Raw genomic sequence first — 16,051 nt, forward strand, 5'->3', positions numbered from 1 at the left:
GGGTATTGGACAATTTGATGAGGGATTTGAGATTCTACCAGCTTCAGGATTACTTAGACGATACCGTCGTATTCTCTAAAGAGATGGAATGTCTGAAGAAAATGTTTAAGAGATTGAGGAGATATGGAGAGTCGTTTTCCCGTGCTTCATTTGCTAGTGTCAGAGGAAAGCGTATGCCTGACAGTGATACGCGGTATCCTCTGCAATGCACCGAATAATGGCTTGCGGAATATGTATGTAGACCTAGATGTCGATCTAGTCTATCTGCATAAAACGAGCAGAAGACAATAGGAGAGATGGAAATGTTCAGATACCTGTGCACCAGAAAAAGCATTATACTACCCTTGAAACTGTGTAATTAATTTAGATGATCCCTTGTCCAATGTAAATAAGGAATTCATTTACATATGCCTCAGGGAACTGGCACCGCAAAGGCAAAACGAAATACATACGTTTTCAAGTGTTAGATCCTACTCAGGTTAAGTTTCCGGATGTTTCATAAAATTATTGTTAAATAAACTGAGGTAACGAAAGTCATAGGATAACTTATAATATCGTGCCATACCACCTTTTTCCCTGCGTAGTGCAGCTACTCGACTTGGAATGGAGTTAACAAGTCGTTGGAAGTCCCCTGTAGAAATACTGAGCCATGCTGCCTCTATAGTAGTCCATAGCTGCGCTAGTGTTGCCAGTGCAGGGTTCTGTCCACGAATTGACCTCTTGATAATGTCCCGTAAATGTTAGATGAGACTCACATCAGGCGATCTGTGCGGCAAATCATTCGCCTGAATTATTCAGAATTTTTTTTATACCAATCGCGAATAACTGTGGCCCAGTGACTTGACTCATTGTCACCTATAAAGATTCCATCGTTGTCTGGGCCCATGAGGTCAATAACTGGTTGCAAAAGTCTCCAAGCAGCCGAACATAATCACTTCCGGTCAATGAACTGTTCAGCTGGACCAAGGGACGCAATCCATTCTATGTAAATACGTCCCACGCCATTATGGAGCCACTACCAGTTTTCACAACGACTTGTTGACCACTTGGGTCTATGGCTTCGCGGGGCGCCACACACATTAGGTCTCACCAACTGAATTTGAGACTCATCTGACCAGGCCACTGTTTTACAGCCGCCTAGAGTCAATCTGATATGGTCACACACCCAGGAGAGGCGCTGTAGGCTATGTCGTGCTGTTACCGAAGGCACTCAGCTGCCATAGTCCATTGACACGACATTTCTCCGCACTATCCTAACGGTTGCGTTCGTCGCACTTTCCATACTGATTTCTGTGGCTATTTCAAACGGTGTTGGTCGCCAGTCTGCACTAAAGACTACACAAACGCCGCTGCTATCGGTCGTAAATTGACAGCTGTCGGGCAGTGCATTGTATATAGCGAGAGGTAATACCTGAAATTTCATATTCTTGGCATACTCGTGACACTGTGGATCTCGAAATACTGAATTCCCTAACGATTTACGAAATGGAATGTCCCATGCGTCTATCTCTAACTACCATTCTGCGTTCAAAGTCTGGTAATTCCTGTCGATTGGTCATAATCCCTTTGGATACCTTTTGACATGTATCAACTGAGTACAAATTGTATCTCCTTCAATGCATTGCCCTGTCCTTTTATACCTTGTGTACGCGATACTACAGCCGTCTGTATATGTTCGTATCACAACCCCATGACTTGTCACATCAATGTATGTTTACTACTGTTTCTGCTTTCCTTTTATGTATTGCATAGTTGCTTGTAATAGGATCTGATTAATGTTCTTATGAGACTACTGTTTATCATAAAATTTGACAACTAGCAACCTACATGGGAAAAGGCGACTTGGGTTCTACCGTGTCCCACGCAACCGTTGGGACCCGTCTAGGAAAATAAGTCCAACACAGGTGGTATCGGTGCAGTGACTGTTGATCTACAAAGGTTGGCGCAGAACAGGTGGATGGTAGAATTTCAGTTTACAATTAACATGAGAATCAGTGAAGACTTTCATTTACTATGTAAATGGAGTAAATGGAGTATTACTGTAAAATTTGGTATTATTGTATTTTACTCATGTCTGTAATTCTTTCAGTGTTTCATTCTTTACGCACGCTTTTTTATGTTATTACTGTTATTTGATTAGCCTGGGAGAACGTCATAAATTTCTGATATTACAGTTTTTATCATGTTACGAAGTATGATATTGTATGTCCTGTTTTACTCACCCGGGGAACAGGTTATATAAAATGATAACTTTAATAAAAGTTTAAAGATGTTCATTTACCTATCACAAGTTGTGGATAGGTAGGAGAAGATGGGTCCACTCATTGTAACCCCTTTCCCCTTTTCATAGTATGCGGAGGCTTTTAATCCAACTGAAGAGGATTTTCAGAGCTTCTATTGCTCTACAAGTTCACGCACCTCAATCACTGCAACGGTTTGAGTCTGTACGCAACTCTAATAGCAGATACTACACACTTATCACTTTGCAGTGCTAAATGGCACAACTTTTTCTAGAACTTCTTCCCAAAGCAGTAAGGCACACGATGTCTAGACTTTCTTTTATCTGACACAGAAGCTGTCTCATGAAATTTCTTTACTAATCTAGTTATCAACGAATAATCGGCAACAAGTTTACTGCAAATTCTAAATGCTACTCTGCTCTTGCCTAAATGAACACAAGAAACATTCATTCATTAACCACGTTCACTACAGCCAACGGAAAATACACTCATCAAAGAAGGAAAAAGAGTGTTACGAAACCAGCAGTATATCGAAATGTGGTTGTACGAAATGGGCTACACTTTTCACTTTCGTTTGATGAAAATCTTTTTTACTGTCCTCATGCTTCATTCTGATATATCGAGTGGTTGTTAAAATTACGTAAACATTTATACAATACCCAGACAGCAGCTACTAACAGCATTTATAAAGAAGTGAGAATGAGAAATGAGGTATGTCTCCCCTTTACTTAAAGTCCTTACAGTGAAGTACAAATAACTAAAACCTGTGTAAGAGAAATAAAATTTTGCCTTAAAAATATGTCTAAGACGTCATTTCCTGATACTACTGTAATCTTATCAGTTTCAGAAAGTGTCATTTTACCAGTTTTGACACAAATACCTGAGCTGCATGTAAACAAAACGGTAAGAATAAAAAAACGGTGCTGAGACGGAAATAGGAATGGTACGTCAGAGCAAACGCTAAAATACACATTAGAATTCTGAAGCAAGTGAATGAGCTATACCAATTCGTACTGGAGAGATACAGCAACTTGAGCAACTTGTAGACACGGAAGTTTATTGGTCGTTAAAGGAAGAATCGCAGTGCCTACATTAGTAATTTTCTTACTACCTGTCACCTTGATATAGCGGTAGGGTTGAATTTCACTCGGCAGTGGCAGGAAATCATGGCCTACGAGGAAAGATGCAAGGAAAAAAAGCAAAAGAGAAAACATTATGCCAAATACACGCCTGTAATTACTCTGAAATACCTTCTAAACTAAAGTTTAATATGTTTAGTTACCGAGTATGTTAATTAAAATACGAGGTCTAATATAATGTTACATTAGTAGCTTTGTGTATAGAAGCACTTCAGTGGGCAAATTGGAGATTTTCAGGTGTTTATTTATTGACCAGTTTCCATTATCCAATGAGATAGGGCAAAATGTGGAAAGAAAGGGCCGACGTGTAGAGTTTAGCATCCTGCAGCCTTTTTCTGAAGCTCCCAGGAACGGGGATACAGGCTGGAGCTAAAAATACTGCCAAGATTCTCTACCATGACATCCTCTGGGCAAGGAGGAGGGCAGCATGTGTCCCGAAACAGTTTCATCTATTTCTCCTTACGACAGTACGTCGTCGTGGAAAATGAAGTATTGCTTGGGCTGTTGGAGACCGTCGCCACTAATTGTAAATTTTGTGTACAGTATATTTCAAACACACAGAACAGAAAAGATATTGAACGTCCGAATGGTCCAGGGAGGCTATATTAGCCATCCTGTAGATTGACACAGGGGGAATGAATGTGAGGGTCAGCGAAAGGAGTCGCCTTTGTCGCGACTCGAATAACCTCCGTCCATATATCGACATGCTAGCTATAGTCTTTCTCAGCTTCGGACTTCATAGAACCATCTCTCAAGAGTTGTTTTAAGCTGCTTTTCCGAGCTGATCATGCGTTCCGTGATTTACTGATACCCGAATGGCTAGGAACAAGGACCCAGAATAGTGTATGTAAGTGGGTATATTTTCGCAAAGGGTTTATTTCTTATGTTTCTGTTTTCTAACGAAAGTAATCATATCCACAAACGCTCATGCAGCAACCTCTTTCTAACCACTTGTCATGAGCTCTCATTTCGGTAACCTTCGTACTGGTCACTGTCAGTCACAACTCACTTCGCTAGGGTAACATGTTTGGAAGGTGAAGGCACTAACTTCGTGTTTAAGGAAGAACTGCTTAGCAGTATTAAAAAAATGAATGCTTACGCAGTATATCAACATCACTCTCCTCTTTATACTACGCCCTTTTGTAATTTTTAGGCACTAAGAGACGTGTTGGGGCCTAGTAAATCCAGAAGAGTAAACTGATAGCGGCAGAGATAAGCATATCAGTTAATTTAGCATTTTTTACAGCTACTGACTAACGAAGCACCATTCTTAGAAGTACTCAAGGCGTGTCAGAGATCGGTAAGCGGAAAGCATATCACAAAGTTGTAGAGACATGAGTGTTCAGCAGAGACAAAATGACTTACTGAATTGACAGAAAAACTGCAGAACACACAACACACGAATGAAAGGGAAAGCACTTCGATGAACACAGGACAGGAAAGATAAACGAAACGGAATGGACATCCAGTTCAGCATAGTCGATTCGTAACGAACATACTCGATACAACAATCCTACGGAGTAATTCTAGAGCAAATTCTGATTTCTACATCTACATCTACGTGATTACTCTGCTATTCACAATATGGTGCCTGGCAGACGATTCAATGAACCACCTTCAAGGTCTCTCTCTACCGTTCCATTCTCGAACAGCGCGCGGGAAAAACGAGCACTTAAATTTTTCTGTGCGAGCCCTGATTTCTCTTATTTTATCGTGATGATCATTTCTCCCTATGTAGGTGGGTGCCGACAGGATGTTTTCGCAATCGGAGGAGAAAACTGGTCATTGACTTTTCATGGAAGATCCCGTAGCAACGAAAACGCCTTTGTTTTAATAGTTGCCACTCCTATTCACGTATCATCTCTGTGGCACAATCTCCCCTGTTTCGCTATAATACAAAACGAGCCGCCCTTCTTTATACTTTTCGAATGTCATCCGTCAGTCCTACCTGATGCGGGTACCACACTGAACAGCAATATTCCAAAACAAGGGCGGACAAGCGCGGTGTAAGCAGTTTCTTTGGTAGACCTGTTGCACCTTCTAAGTGTTCTGCCAATGAATCGCAGTGTTTGGTTTCCTCTTCCCACAACATTATCTATGTGATCGATCCAATTTAGGTTATTTGTAGCTGTAATACCTAGTATTTAGTTGAACTTACAGGCCTCATATATGTTTGACTTATCACGTAATCGAAGTTTAGTGGATTTCTTTATGTACTCATGTGAATACCTTCACAATTTTCTTTATTCAGGGTCAGTTTCCACTTTTCTCATCGTACAGATACCTTATCTAAATCATTTTGCAATTCGTTTTGGTCACCTGATGACTTTACAAGACGGTAAATCATCTGCAAATAATCTAAGACGGCTACTAAGATTGGCTCCGATACCTTTAACATAGATCAGGAACAATAGAGGGCCCATAACACTTCCTTGGGGAACGCCGGATATTACTTCTGTTTTACTTGATGACTTTCTGCCTATTACTACGAACTGTGACCTTTCTGACAGGAAATCACGAATCCAGTAGCACAACTGAGGCAATATACCATAGACACGCCGTTTGGTTAGAAGACGCTTGTGAGGGACGATGTCGAAAGTCTTCTGGAAATCTAAAAATATGGAATCAATTTGACATCTCCTGTCGATAGCACTTACTACTTCATGAGTATAAAGAGCTAGTTATGTTTCGCAAAAACTATATTTTCTGAACCCGTGCTGAATATGTGTCAATAAATCGTTTTCTTCGAGGTTCTTCACAATGTTCGAATACAGCACATGTCCTAAATCCCTTCTGCAAATCGACGTTAGTAATATGGGTCTACTATAATTCAACGAATTGCATGAAGATCTTGCAAAATTTTTAGTAGTGAGAGTAAACAGTGTATTGGGTGCCACTTTGCATACGAGTATAATGTGTCTAGTATACGTTGTTAATTAAACAATTCAGATTTAAAGGGTTCATCAATTTTCGACCTTTCTTAAAAATGTTACGCATACGGAACTGTGCAGATCCTAGCCAATTCCTGAGTACTCCATATCTTAGAAATTTGTCAACGATGCCGTGGTGTTCCCATTCCTAGGAAAGCCACAGACTGGGTATTTCGTTGCTCCACAATAGGGAATATTTATGGCGATTTTCGTAGGGTGTACTTTCAGTGGTGCAGGGAACACAACTTTCTGGGAACTTTACGACGAAAAAGGCAATATTGTTGCCTCCGCTGCCGGCAGCAAATATTGTGAATAGCGCGTCCTAGATAAAACGAGGCGCCGTAACTATTCGTGAGGGTCAGCAGATACGTTAGTTTCTTCTTATGTATCACATCAGTGATTTGGGCTTCAGTTACTGAGCCACACGAAACTTAGTACTGATACTAGGTAGAGTAAAGACAGTAACAATTATTTTTTTAGTGTGCTAATATTAAATTTACCCTGCTTGTCTCTTACCATCCACAACAATGTCTTTCAGCAGGTGATTACCGTTAAGCTGTACTACTAATAACAACTGGGTTAGTTGAAAGAGAACAGAGCAATTTACTGAAAGTCATTTCCTGGAGTGTTCGTACATTCAGTAGTTAATAGACTGTATGTGTACATGAACTGAGAACTGCGTGAATCTTGCCACTTACCACAGCCACTGCGTGATGGTGACACACGATGAGATTCACAGAGATCTTATTTGGCGTTTATACACACAAAATCCGAGGAACTACAATTACGAACAACCTAAGTAGGAATGATCACATAAATTATGCTGTAGGGAAGGAAAATCAAAGACTACGCCTTGTTGGCAGAACACTTAGAAGAAGCAAGATGTCTACTAAAGAGAATGTCTACACTACGCTTGTTCGTCCTCTGCTAGTGTACTGCTATCCTGTGTGGGATTCTAACGAGATAGTATTGACGGTGGACATAGCAAAAGTTCAAAGGAGGGCAGTTCGTATTATCGCGTCACGGATATGATAAGCGAGTTGGAATGTCAGTCGTTACAACAAAGACGTTTATCGTTGCCGCGAAATCTTTTCACGAAATTCCAATCACCAATTTTCTCCACTGAATGTGAAAATATTTTTCTGCCGCCAACCTACCTCGCGAACATTTATCACCGTAATAAAATAAAAGAAGTTAGAACTTTTCTGGACGGATTTAAGCGTTCTTTTTCCCAAGTGCTGTTACACATTGGAACCGTAAAGAAATAATCTTAAGGTGGTTCTAAGAACACTCTGCCACGAACATAAGATTGTCTTGTGACAGCCAGAGCGAGAGCACCAGCAGCAGCGAGTACTGTTTGTATAAAGCGTTTATTTTGCATTTTGTTTACGACCTTCCACTAAGGAAGGGATTCTATTTGTGTTTATCTGCTCTGCATAGTAACTAACAGTTCTTGATAAAACTTTACGTAGTTTTCGTGTTAGATTTCTTAGTGTTTTCTTGATCGTTTAGAACAGAAAGCGCCCTAAAACCGTCTTTTGTTTGTTTCGCGGCCGTTAGCCACTAGTCACTTGAATCAGCAGTTGTCTTGTGACAGCCAGAGCGAGAGCACCAGCAGCAGCGAGTACTGTTTGTATAAAGCGTTTTTGTACTTATTTGCTGCGCTTAGCTTTTAAATAGTTTTTCTGGGAAAACCTAGCGTAGTTTTCGCGTCTCGTATTTCAGTGAGTGTTTCTTGATTATCAGAGTAGCTCATCAGAAGATTATCTTGGGAATTTGTCACCGTATAGAGTAGGGTAAACATAGTCATGTGTAGGGACTGTGGTTGTTGTGAGCGGACGCAAGGAGAATTGGCCACTCTTCGGGGCAGGTGGAGGCTTTGTCTGTTAGGCTCATCGAGCTCGAGGCGCAGGCGTCGGCTCGTAGTGGCGTTGGGGCAACTGTGGTGAGACCTATGCCTACTTCGGTGGCCTTGGAATCACATGGAACCCCTGATGTCGCTGCGTCTTCGGGCAGTGAGCATCTTACCGGTCAGCCATCACTCCAGGGTGAATGGCGGACAGTGGTGGGCTCGCGCGTGCCTGGCCGAAAGGCGAAGGTGGGATCTGGCCGCGTGGCAGCTGCCTTACCCCTTTCCAACAGGTACGGGGTGCTTCCTAGTGGTGATGACATCGTTTCCGAGCCACCACAGGATGCCTCGCCTGTTGGGCCAGTGGCCGATTCTCCGGCAAGGTCCCGACAGTCACAGAGGGCGGGCCTATTAGTTATAGGGAGCTCCAACGTTAGGCGGGTTATGGAGCCCCTCAGGAAAATAGCGGGTAGGTCGGGGAAGAATGCCAGTGTGCACTCGGTGTGCTTGCCGGGGGGTCTCGTCCGTAATGTGGAGGAGGCCCTTCCGGCAGCTATTGAACGCACTGGGTGTGACCGGCTGCAGATAGTAGCACATGTCGGAACGAATGACGCCTGCCGCTTGGGTTCTGAGGCCATCCTTGGTTCCTTCCGGCGGCTGGCTGATTTGGTGAAGACAACCAGCATCGCACGCGGAGTGCAAGCTGAGCTTAATATCTGCAGCATAGTGCCCAGAGTCGATCGCGGTCCTCTGGTTTGGAGCCGTGTGGAGGGTCTAAACCAGAGGCTCAGACGACTCTGCGACTATAATGGTTGCAAATTCATCGACCTCCGTTATTGGGTGGAGAACTGTAGGGCCCCCCTAGACAGGTCAGGCGTGCACTACACACCGGAAGCAGCTACTAGGGTAGCAGAGTACGTGTGGCGTGCACACGGGGGTTTTTTAGGTTAGAGGGACCCCCCCTTGGGCGAAACGATAAAATACCTGACGGCTTACCAGAGAGGACATTATCATCGTTGATAAAGAACGTCCGTCCTCAGAGACCAAAAACAGGAAAAGTTAACGTAATATTGGTAAACTGCAGGAGTATCCAGGGCAAGGTTCCTGAATTAGTATCTCTTATTGAAGGAAATAGTGCGCATATAGTATTAGGAACGGAAAGTTGGTTAAAACCGGAAGTGAACAGTAACGAAATCCTAGACACAGAATGGAATATATACCGCAAGGATAGGATAAACGCCAATGGTGGAGGAGTATTTATAGCAGTAAAGAATTCAATAATATCCAGTGAAGTTATTAGCGAATGCGAATGTGAAATAATCTGGGTTAAGTTAAGTATCAAAGGTGGGTCAGATATGATAGTCGGATGCTTCTATAGACCACCTGCATCAGCAACCGTAGTAGTTGAGCGCCTCAGAGAGAACCTGCAGAACGTCGTGAAGAAGTTTCGTGATCATACTATTGTAATAGGGAGAGACTTCAATCTACCAGGTATAGAATGGGATAGTCACACAATCAGCACTGGAGCCAGGGACAGAGACTCTTGTGACATTATCCTGACTGCCTTGTCCGAGAATTACTTCGAGCAGATAGTGAAGCTAACGTTTTAGACCTCATAGCAACAAATAGACCGGAACTTTTCGACTCCGTGAATGTAGAAGAGGGTATCAGTGATCGTAAGTCAGTGGTTGCATCAATGACTACAAGTGTAATAAGAAATGCCAAGAAAGGAAGGAAAATATATTTGCTTAACAAGAGTGATAGGGCACAAATCGCAGAATATCTGAGTGACCACCATCAAACGTTCATTTCTGAGGAAGAGGATGTGGAACAAAAATGGAAAAAATTCAGAAACATCGTCCAGTACGCCTTAGATAAGTTCGTACCGACTAAGGTCCAAAGCGAGGGGAAAGATCCACCGTGGTATAACAATCATGTACGAAAGGTACTACGGAAACAAAGAAAGCTTCATCATAGGTTTAAGAGTAGTCGAATCATAGCTGATAAGGAAAAGCTGAACGAAGCGAAAAAGAGCGTAAAGAGAGCAATGAGAGAAGCATTCAACGAATTCGAACATAAAACATTGGCAAACAATCTAAACAAGAACCCTAATAAGTTTTGGTCATATGTAAAATCGGTAAGCGGATCTAAATCCCCTATTCAGTCACTCGTTGACCACGATGGCACCGAAACAGAGGACGACCGAAGAAAGGCAGAAATACTGAATTCAGTGTTCCGAAACTGTTTCACTGCGGAAAATCGTAACACGGTCCCTGACTTCAGCCGTCGCACGGACGCCAAAATGGAAAATATTGAAATAAACGATATCGGAATTGAAAAACAACTGCTATCACTTAGTAGCGGAAAAGCATCCGGACCAGACGAGATACCCTTAAGATTCTACAGTGATTATGCTAAAGAACTTGCCCCCTTTCTATCAGCAATTTATCGTAGATCGCTGGAAGAACGTAAAGTACCTAGCGACTGGAAGAAAGCGCAGGTCGTTCCCATTTTCAAGAAGGGTCATAAATCAGATGCGAGTAATTATAGGCCTATTTCGCTTACGTCAATCTGTTGTAGGATAATGGAACATGTTTTGTGTTCTCGTATTATGACGTTCTTAGATAATACAAATCTCCTTCATCATAACCAACATGGATTCCGCAAACAGAGATCATGTGAAACTCAGCTCGCCCTATTTGCCCAAGAAATTCACAGTGCCGTAGACACTGGCGAGCAGATTGATGCCGTATTCCTGGACTTCAGGAAGGCATTTGATACGGTTCCGCACTTACGTTTAGTGAAAAAAATACGAGCTTACGGAATATCGGACCAGGTTTGTGATTGGATTCAGGATTTCCTAGAAGAAAGAACACAACATGTCATTCTTAACGGTTCAAAATCTGCAGATGTAGAGGTAATTTCGGGAGTACCGCAGGGAAGCGTGATAGGACCTTTATTGTTTACAATATACATAAATGACTTAGTTGACAACATCGGTAGCTCCGTGAGGCTATTTGCAGATGACACGGTTGTCTACAAGAAAGTAGCAACATCAGAAGACTCGTACGTACTCCAGCAGGACCTGCAGAGGATTAATGCATGGTGCGACAGCTGGCAGCTTTCCCTAAACGTAGATAAATGTAATATAATGCGCATACATAGGGGCAGAAATCCATTCCAGTACGATTATGCCATAGGTGGTAAATCATTGGAAGCGGTAACGACCGTAAAATACTTAGGAGTTACTATCCGGAGCGATCTGAAGTGGAATGATCACATGAAACAAATAGTGGGAAAAGCAGGCGCCAGGTTGAGATTCATAGGAAGAATTCTAAGAAAATGTGACTCATCGACGAAAGAAGTAGCTTACAAAACACTTGTTCGTCCGATTCTTGAGTATTGCTCATCAGTATGGGACCCTTACCAGGTTGGATTAATAGAAGAGGTAGACATGATCCAGCGAAAAGCAGCGCGATTCGTCATGGGGACATTTAGTCAGCGCGAGAGCGTTACGGAGATGCTGAACAAGCTCCAGTGGCGGACACTTCAAGAAAGGCGTTACGCAATACGGAGAGGTTTATTATCGAAATTACGAGAGAGCACATTCCGGGAAGAGATGGGCAACATATTACTACCGCCCACATATATCTCGCGTAATGATCACAACGAAAAGATCCGAGAAATTAGAGCAAATACGGAGACTTACAAGCAGTCGTTCTTCCCACGCACAATTCGTGAATGGAACAGGGAAGGGGGGATCAGATAGTGGTACAATAAGTACCCTCCGCCACACACCGTAAGGTGGCTCGCGGAGTATAGATGTAGATGTAGATGTAGATGTTTTACAGAGCAGTCATGTAGATGTTGATGTAGATGAAGGTACCGGGCTAGAACACAAACTTTGCGCCACTGATCCCAGCACTCATGCTATGACCAATATGGAAGAACCTCTGAGCATAAAGAGTTCGAATGTTAGGTGACAACCATCTACTGACAACGAGAATATGGCTCAGTCCAGAAGGTGTGCATTGAATACCTGATGGTTCGACGTTGTTCGAGTAGTAATTAGCGTGACATTACGAGTGTTAGATAGTCCACAAAGGTTTATATATGTTATCACACATACGTAGCAGACATTATTGCAACAAACTTACGCCCCTAGAAGGTTCTATGAGCAGCATGCTAGTTTATGTATAGAACCGTTATCTTAAACATGAAAACACACTTACCTAGTGTAACAAAAACGTATTTGTGCAATGTTTTGCAGTGTACAACCTCGCTGAACGCTGTAACCGGAAGCCTCCTCTTTAAACAGCATCCACACACACACAAAATTTGGCTGTGTGTGTGCCTTCTGTATAGATAAAAGTCATACTGCAAAACATTCATTACCTTAAATACATCCAAGATCTGTTGTGCATTTACAAAGGATTCCCCTATACATAACAGAAAACAATTTATATATTTGAGTCGGTTTTAGGCTAAAATAAAAAAGCGCGTGCCAAGACTCGAGGGAACGACATGATGCTTTGACGTGGAATGGAAAAGAGTGTTCACCCAGGACACATACACACCAAAAAAGGTTTTGCATCACCTCGGTTCCGGGAGTTCCGGAACCTGTTCAGAAAATTGGAATAGAGATCTACATAAACATCATTTCCGCCCTCTTTATTGCTCATGAAACCCACACATTACATATTGTACCACCATAAAGCGAGACCTTCGGAGGTCGTTGTCCAGATTGCTGTACACACCGGTACCTCTAACACCCAGTAGCACGTCCTCTTGCATTGATGCACAATGGTATTCGTCGTGGCATACTATCCACAAGTGCATCAAGGGACTGTTGGTCCAGATTGTCCCACTCCTCAACGACCGTTACAGTGCCCTCCATGACCACCAGCGGTGTTCGTCGGCCCCACATAATGCAACCCCAAAACAACAGTTAACTTCCACCTTGCTGCACTCGCTGGACAGTGGGTCTAAGGCGTTCAGCGTGACCGGGTTGCCTCCAAACACGTCTTCGACGCTCGTCTGGTTGAAGGCTTATGCGACACTCATCGATGAAGAGAACGTGATGCCAATCCTAATCGGTCAATTCGGCAGATTTTTGGGCCTATCTGTACGGCGCTGCATGGTGTCGTGGTTGCAAAGATGGACCTCGCCATGGACGTCGGGGGTGAAGTTGCGCATTATGCAGCCTATTGCGCACAGTTTGAGTCGTACCACGACGTCCTATGGCTGCACGAAAAGCGTTATTCAACATGGTGGCGTTGCCGTAAAGATTCCTCTGAGCGGTAGCGGTCATCCACTGTAGTAGTAGCCCTTGGGCGGCCTGAGCGAGACATGTCATCGACAGTTCCTGTCTCTCTGTATCTTCTCCATATCCGAACAACATCGCTTTGGTTCACTCCGAAACGCCTGGACACTTTCCTTGTTGGGAGTCCTTCGTAGCACAAAGTAACAATGCGGACGCGATCGAACAGCGGCATTGACCGTCTAGGCATGGTTTAACTACAGACAACACGAGCTGTGTACCTTCATCCTAGTGGAATGACTGGAACACACCGGCTGTCAAATCCTCTCCGTCTAATCGGAGCTGACCGCGCATGGTTGTTTACATCTTTGGGCGGGTTTAGTTCAAAATGGTTCAAATGGCTCTGAACACTATGGGACTTAACATCTGTGGTCATCAGTCCCCTAGAACTTAGAACTACTTAAACCTAACTAACCTAAGGACATCACACACATCCATGCCCGAGGCATAAGTGGAGAGTGCGGAACTAAGTTGCCGAACTAAGCGAGAAATAAACTCTCCGGGACAAACTGATAAAGGCTAGGGTGGCCGAGTGATTCTAGGCGCTACATTCTGGAACCGCGAGACCGCTACGGTCGCAGGTTCGAATCCTGCCTCGGGCATGGATGTGTATGATACCCTTAGGTTGGTTAGGTTTAAGTAGTTCTAAGTTCTAGGGGACTGAAGACCTTAGAAGTTAAGTCCCATAGTGCTCCGAACCATTTGAACAAATACATTAGCGGTTCCGCGCAGCACAGATTCAAAAAGCCCTTGTTAGGTTTCCCAAAATATGTGGTACCAGATGTCTATACACAGGTCCCGGAACTCCCATAAATTATGGGAAGGGTTTTGTGGGCTTTGTACAAAGTTTGAAGTAAATTCGTCATCAGAAAGTCGTGGGCTCCCCTTGTTGGACGCATACAGAGAGGAGTTGCAGGATCACTACCCATGACTGATTCTGCAGCCACTTCAGCTGTCACTGACAGATTATGTAAATGGTGAGATCCAGCAATAATTGTGAAGCGAACGGAAGGGAAAGAGGAATCATTTGTAACGACGTTCAGCAATTTCAGTCTTCCTTCTGAAGGCATGTTTATAGTTAAAATTTCAACATGCTTTCAACTCCAGCATTAGATGCGCCCGCATATTCTTCTGTAGTATGTTCTATATCTATGCACTGACCTTCACCAAACACGGTATGAGTCCTGTGACAGTAAATGTATTATTCACATACATGTTTACTTGAATTACATTCCAGGTCCCTTGTCAAAGCTTGCCAAGGTGTCAGCTCATTGCTTTCTATAATTGTTGAGCCATTTCTTATGAAATGAGCTACGTACACATGATAAATTGAGATCAATGAGATTTTTATCTTATTTAGTTGTTACATGAAGTTCTTTGTCGTTCTTTTATTGGGTAATGTTTCACTTATGCCAGCTATTAAGGGTCAAATTAAGATATTTAATTAAAGGCTCCCATTAAGATACTCCACTCACATGTCATGTAAGGCAAAATAACCTTACCTTAGGTGCACCTGATGGTAATATAGCTATGGGTTACTGGTTTGAGGCTGCAGCTGCTAACATTCAACTGAATGACCCATACCAAACCATGACGCCATTCTCCATTGGGAGCTACAGGGGAAGACACCAATCACAGTGGACCAAAATGGAAGTAGTATTACTTCACTTGTTCTCTTACACAATAATAACTAGTTTTTTGACCTACGTATGCACTGTTTGTTACATGTATTTTCGATTCCATGCATGCTTGGTAATAAAATAAAAATGTGTGAAGTGGATGTAGGTCCCCACGTAGAACTGTATAAAATATTAGAAAGTATTATGACACGTGGTGGTGATGATGAAATAATGATATTCCAATCGAGCAATTGGGTTGTCGATGATTTTCTACATAAATACTACAAATTATTATTGTATATGTACTGTATGCATGTGTCTTTTTGGAGTAGTTACACATGATACTTGTCAGTGTCGCTCCATCATTTGCAGGAGTATTGGGGCCATCTGAGATAGGGCTTGTGCCAACAACACCTCAAACAGGCACATTGATGATGCGTTCACCCCAGCTGGGCCATAGACAATATGTACGCCATATCCACTAACACTGCACATTGGCCCTTTAACACCATGGCCAGACACATCAATGATACATTCACCACGACTGCTATCAGCACGGACAGGCCTTCTGACATCACAATCTCCTCAGCCTTGCCTGTCGACAATGCATTACTATCACCTCATAATTTTATATCACCTTGTCCTGGGCCATCAAATTCACCTCAGTCTTATTCTGGGTGCAGCAGACGACCCCCTGGCTATCCTGATAATGAACACTACATAAATCGCACATCTCCATTGACCTATGCTGTGGTTGGAAATGCTAATGGGAAGAAGATCTCACAAGTCTTCATAGACAACTCTGCTGTAGGCCGTCTAGGCCGTAACACTTTCGTCAACATGTGCCTACTTGTTTTGGAAAGCACATTTTCCAGAATAGCCTAAGACTCATGATATAGCACTATTAAATTCAATTCAGTTCTAAACTGCGACCTCACCAACTCTCTGAAGGGA

Source organism: Schistocerca piceifrons, chromosome X (assembly GCF_021461385.2).
Source record: "Schistocerca piceifrons isolate TAMUIC-IGC-003096 chromosome X, iqSchPice1.1, whole genome shotgun sequence".
Classification (NCBI taxonomy): domain Eukaryota; kingdom Metazoa; phylum Arthropoda; class Insecta; order Orthoptera; family Acrididae; genus Schistocerca; species Schistocerca piceifrons.